We start from the raw sequence: 6,824 nt of genomic DNA, 5'->3' as shown, positions 1-6,824 counted from the left end.
GAAGGCAAGCCGCAGCAACTGGCGGTCTATTCATGCTCACTGTAAAATCAGGGGGATCACTGACAAATAACCACAATAAGTGGCAGTGATAGCCCGTCTCTAAAGACTACTCTGCACCCAAGCCAGCCTGCCCTCAAATGAGGTGCGGGTCTTAGCATTTAGGCTTTACCCTATCTTACAGGTTTGTAGCGAGTTTAGCTGAGGGGGAGAACAATTCAATTTACTCAATTCAAGAGGGAGCAAAGGGAATGCAGTATTGTCAGTGGTGGAAGTTGAATTATTGGGTAAAGTTAGGCCAACATTAGGTTTTGATATTTAAAGGGGTGTAAAGTCAATAGGGAATGCAATCCATTTTACTGAATGGATGCTGCTGTGATGTCACATGACCAGTGTCAGAGACTATTTAACTGCAAGTAATTAAACAGAGTTAAAATTAGTAGTTGTTTGCTGGATGTTGGACTACTACTGTTAAACATGAATTTGTAAAGCTGAATGTGAATATTTCAGGTTTTTTCTAGTTACAAGTTTTAATTTTTGTTATTTTGTAGTAGTTTCACAGAGGTTGTTGCATGTCGTTTTAAAAGTGTCCATTAGATGCAGTGCTTCCTCCTGATGGATATGTACTTACACCCAGCGAATATGGGGAAAATGTACTTATTTATTTTTACTGCACAATAAAAAACAGAATGGTCATTAAATACACATAAATAATACTGCACATGCAACATGTAAAACAAGGAAATTGAGATTTTTCTGTATTATATGTAGTTCTCAGTTTTATGCTGGTATTATGAAGAGAAACATTTGGAAGAGCCCATGTTTACTACTGCATTATATTTGCTTTTAACTGAGAGACTGAGCTTGTGACCTAATCTGTGTTCCAGCTGTTTTGACCAGTAAAACAGTTTGCAGTCTCTCATGTTGTAATGTCTCTTTCAAAATGCCCCAAATGTTTTCGGTGGGTTACAAGTATATCATATTGAAAAAAAGCATGCAGGTATAAAACTGTATTTTTGCACCAACGAGGACAATCCCAACATTCCCGTTATGGTGTGCAGCGTACGCATTGCTGTAAATGGAGAGACTCTTGAGGGATGGCTGTTATGAGGAAAGGCAGCACAGAAACTTTACCAGCAGCACATATCGTTGTGTTCCTCAACTTTCGGTCTTTTACCCATCTACAACCATCTACAACCATCTGTAAAAAACACGGCAAAGACTCTTATCATTGTTTGGGACTGCATTCAGCCAGTGCTGTTGGGGAGCTTGTCAGAATTGATCCCTGTTTTCTTTTTTTAGCACAAACTCCCAAACACATGGCAAATGCAGTAAAAGCATACCTAGATAGAAACAAAAATACACAATGGAACATTATCAGTCATGGACTAGCTTCCCCAGCGCTCCAGACCTAAACATTATAGAAGCAATGTGGGATCATCTTGACATAGAACAGAACAAAAACCAGGCAACTTACAAATAATAGCTTTGGATATATTCCTCAGTAAGACTGGAGAATCACTCCTGAAAACCTCTTAAAGAAATTACAACAAAGCTTGTCTAAGAGAGTTCAGGCTGTGTTGAGGAATAAAGGGTGGTCATCCAAAATTATTGACTTGCAAGGTCGTTAGAGTTGTGCAAACTGTTTCAATAAACCTATGTCAAAATTTCCTAGCAAAACATAAGGAAATGAGAGGTGGCTCAAGACTTTTGCATAACACTGTAGTGTTTAGAGATTGTCTGTGTCAGACTTCTGTAGTTCTGCCTAATGTTTTACTGTATGCATTCATAGCCAATAGTAGGTGTAAGTGCTTTCATATCACTATGCATGTTTTATATCAACATTACTAGACAACTGCTAATGGATATCAAAGCAAACAAACAATAAAAACCATAGATAGAATCTGATTCATGTCAGGTATAAAATTAATGCTTTGAGGGCCAGTAAAGGGTCGAGTTGATCTGATTCATTCAAAATGAAACGGGGGACCAGAACGACTCATGCTGCAGGGAACAGGCACTCATGACCAATGTCGCTTATTACTCATGGCGAGTTATGATTCATTTAGTCACAGCCAATACAGTCTGCTAAATAAAAAGCCTCTTAATGACATGTTGTCTGTAATACTACAGAATGAAACATCTGCACATCAATCAAATTTTTTAGTGTTTGTTTACCTGATAAAATAATTTACATTTTATTAATAGCGCTGATTTTTGGGGGGTATTTTTGTTTGTTTGATATTGTGATGTTTTATTGGTTATATTAAGGGTAGATATGGGCTCCTCATGTTTCCTCTTGTTCTTTTTCGCCCGATCAATTGTTCCTCTGGCCACCCATCCATCTATCAAACTGACAAGTGTGCACTCAGCATTACCCACTGCCTCTGCCACCTTTTATAAACAAACCACAGCACATGTCAGAGGGAGTATGGATTACCACTACATGTTACAATGAGGCCAAACAACTTTTATTAACGGGCTGAATTTCACATTGTGTATTTACACACTAATTAAAATGCAAACCCAATTAAACTATTCAAGCTTTTGGGCATTGTCATTCCTACGTCATATTGAGTAGAAAATCAGCAGGATCTGACGTGGGTCTGCCCTCGCTGTGCTGCTTGGAGTGAATCAAATAACATTCAGATTCTATCCCAGGAGCATCAATCTGACACATTTCCACCTCTTCCTGTTCCAAACACAATCTCTGACAGTCTGTTTTCACTGCTGTCAGCCACCATCCATCAAGGAATTACATGAAACCAGGCTGGACCAAACGTCTGGGCACATCATCATTTCTACACCTGTGGATAAACACACACACACACACACACACACACACACACACACACACACACACACACACACACACACACACACACACACACACACACACACACACACAAAACTACCTCCAGCTGCATCCATATTTAAGATGACCATCCTATATAAAAAATGAAGGTCAAAAGAACAGCCAGTGAAAACAGCTTAGTTTGGTCAATGTTGGATTGTGCTCTTGGTGTAGCATGGAATAACATTCAGAAATACCTCTAGGTTTTGTTTTATGTGAGTGTTTCCATGGCAACAGCATGGATCTCTATGAAGTGACACACACACGCACAAACCCACCGCCCCCAAAACAGGACGGATTTCCACCTAGAACACGAGGACTAGAGTAGTGTGACATTTTACAAAGTGGTCTACGAGGAAATGCAATGATTTTCTGAATTATTAAAAGTCAGTCTGAGACTAACGATAGCCAGCATTAGACATTTCTTTGTAGAATTCAGCAGCGTTGTAGTAAAAACACAATAACCTTTTTAGCGTTCACCCTTGACAAGCAACTCAAATCAATCAGGACTCGTTCAATTTAAAAACAAGGGGGCGCACCAACTTATTAGTCTTCTGCTGAAGTACAAAAACAAGCGTTCAGTATCGATGTTTTACAGTATAAGTTATTTTGCGCATTGTTTGTATGCTGCTGTGATCCTGCCTCATTAGTCCTTGCTCAGTGGAGAAGATCAATTACAGCAATGGTCTCAGAGGAAATGAGAAGTGCATATAAGGTGAAATGTTAAACTCACATTCACACCTTGACTCTTGATCATTGGAGCGTTTATATTTGCTGGAGCCTGCTTTGCACAGACTGGTGAACCTGAACTGTGTCTGCACTGTGCAACTAACCGAAGCTGGTAATGGAAGAAGCACTTTGATGCAACCAGTATGCAACTTTAAAGACAGAAAACATACAAAATCATACAAAATCCCACAGAAGTCCGGTCAGTTGGAGCACAGGTGATTCCAAAATGTCTCCCGTGACTGATATTTGGTATCATAGGAAGTTCTGCTGCACACAGTTTTACTTATTTTTATCACATTATTTGTCATTGTCAATCAACTAGCTCAGAGTTTTTACCAACAGGAAGTAATGAATTGACAGCCAGCTTATTCAAAGCAATTTCAGCACATCAGCCAGGGGGGCTTTACTCAATATGTAATATTTGACAGCAACACATTGAATGAGACTGAACTGGATGATGGTGCAGTGATTTTGTCTTTCTTGTCTCTCTTTGTGCACAACTTTAAACTCTTCTGAAAATGACGCATCATATATAACAAGAGGAAAATCACTATTAAAGGTGAAAAGTGGAAATTTACATTTTGTTCACTGTTGAATTGTTACCAATCACATTTGGGGCCAGTGTTAGCTTGTTCTATGAGCTAGCAAGCTCGGTAGCTAGCAAGTTCTCATTTGTAGCTGAGCTGCTGAACATAAAGAAGCCGGACTGGTGACAAAAATTGGGAAGAAATGTGTTTTAAGCGACTTTGAATGTGGCAGGGTAGATTTCCTATTCTCCTGAGCGTGGTAGAAATATTCTTGCATCACCAGTAAAAGTTGTGTTTTTGCACTTAATATCAACACTGCAGCATGTCCATGGATAGAGCCTGGTCAGTGTTCTGAATGTGGCTTATTTATTAGCAAGTCACAAATATTCAACAATGGCTTTACAGATTACAAGTTTTAGAGTTTTATTACTGTTTACATGGACTACCACCATCTTGGATTGTGAAATTGGGGTTGGTGTGACTGCTCTAACGTTCGATATTGGAAGTCTATCTTGAGGAGAAATTACTGTACTCAGAAATTATGACTTCTGACTTCAAATAAAAAGCATGAATATTCAAGAAACTGCTACTCTACTTGGATTTTCCCACAACCATCTCTAATACCACATGAGTATTGTTGCTGAACATTTACGACCACTATGTATCCATTTTCTGACGACTGCTTTCAGCAAGGTAACACTTCACGTCTTAAAGCTCAAATAATCTCAAACTGGTTTCTTGAATGTGAACATGTTCACTGTGTAAAGTCCTCCACAGTTACGATCATACAATCATACCTGCTATTAATCTCTGTCTCTCTTCCACAGCATTTATCCTGTTTTCCTTCTCTCACCCCAACCGGTCACAGCAGATGGCCCCGCCCCTCCCTGAGCCTGTTTCTGCCGGAGGTTTCTTCCTGTTAAAAAGGAGTTTTTCCTTCCCACTGTCATCAAAGTGCTTGCTCATAGGGGTCATGTGATTGTTAGGTTTCCTCTGAATCTATTATTGTACGATCTACTGTACAATATAAAGCGCACTGAGGTGACTGTTGTTGTGATTTGGCGCTGTATAAATAAAATTGAATTGAATTGAATTACGAGATATTCATTCTGTAGAGCATGTTTGGAATGTGGTGGAGATATAGCTTCATGCCAACAAATCAGCAGCAAATATGTGATGCTAGCATGCCAATATGGACCAAAATAGAATTGGAGCAATGTTTCCAGCATTGCAAAAAACAACAATAAAAAAAAATTACTCTTAGATGTTAAAAAGGAGCACCTTTTCCACTTTCTCTGTTTTGTTTTGATGGTAAAATTTCATATTAATGTAATGCTACCAGCATGGCTTAAGGACTGTCAGTGGTCAGCCTCAGTTGTTCATTAGGCTTTTCATTCTAGCATCATTAACTAAGATGGTGAATATGGTAGCTTGTCAGTATGCCCCATGTTACCATGGGCACTTCATTAATGAGGCCATAGCAGTCTCTGTGGGTTATCAGCCATAATTGATTATTGATAAAATGAGTCTAAGAAAGAGAGGAAATGTAGAGCGCTAGAATGTCGTAGTACATACAGACGGGGAAGCTAGCCACCCAATCATAAGATAAATATATCAAAACACCACACTAATAAAATGTGGCACAGCAAACTATATCACCATCAGGAAATGGCAAACACTCAGCCCACCACTACAGAGAGTGAGAGGCTAGATTAAATCAATTCTGAAATGGCAAATAAAATGGCAAGATAAAAAAAGAGCTGAAATACCTGATAGTATATTAACTCTAAAGTAAGTGGCAGCCTGCACTCGGTAAACAAACAGGACACTGTCACGGATTTGTTGGCAATCATCTCTTTTCAGCTTCACTACAGGAAGAGTTATGGGAGAACCATTAAATCAATACTAATAATAAAAAAATACAACGCCACCTCTAGAGCCACCATACAATAAAAACACTAAAATTAATACAGCGAGTGAAAGGTTTGGCTTTCCGAAGCCACAAGCATACCAAACAATCTCAGCCACGTGAGCTGACTTTATTGTGTCTGTGTCTCTCACCTGATTGGTTATTGTCTCCTGTTTGGTTCTGAGTGTTCCCAGGAGACATTAGCATTTTGCTCAAAGTGCTGGCCAAGCTACAATTTTAGTCCTCTAATAAGCTTATGGAATAAATTACCTTTTACTGTGAAAGTACTTTTGGTACTTTTTAAGTGAACGTCAAACAACACTTGGGCTGTGTAAAGTACATTAAAGAAAACAGTGTGTTGCAGTGAATCCTTTATGTTTGAGCTGTTCAAACACTAGAAGTTGTTTTACCAACTCTGCTGTGTGCTCTGGGACTGTGAGCCAGAGGAATTAGAGATGAGAAAAGAAATTGAAACAGAACAGATTTCCTTTCCGACTGTCCTAATTGCTTGCTTCATGAAAAGACTAATCACGGTGACAAAATGAGGGTAGATTGCAGACTGAAATAATGCAAGGATTGCAGTGCTCCCACAGGTCAGTCCAGGTCTAAGCTACACACTATATATGAATATCCTGTTGTTGTCATAGAAACCGGTACAAATGATGTCTCATCTGTACTTACTGTTTAGTGCAACACATTTGTCTTACTGTGCATCTGGCAGAAGTGTTTGGTTTTTGTTCTTTTTCTGTCAGGCTGTGCTGAAGCTCTGTGAACAGGCTTCTCCTTCAAAGGGACTTTTTTTTTCTTG

The sequence above is a fragment of the Rhamphochromis sp. 'chilingali' genome (genome assembly GCF_963969265.1).
Source record: "Rhamphochromis sp. 'chilingali' genome assembly, chromosome: 15".
NCBI lineage: Eukaryota > Metazoa > Chordata > Actinopteri > Cichliformes > Cichlidae > Rhamphochromis > Rhamphochromis sp. 'chilingali'.
Note: the sequence above shows the minus strand (reverse complement) of the source record.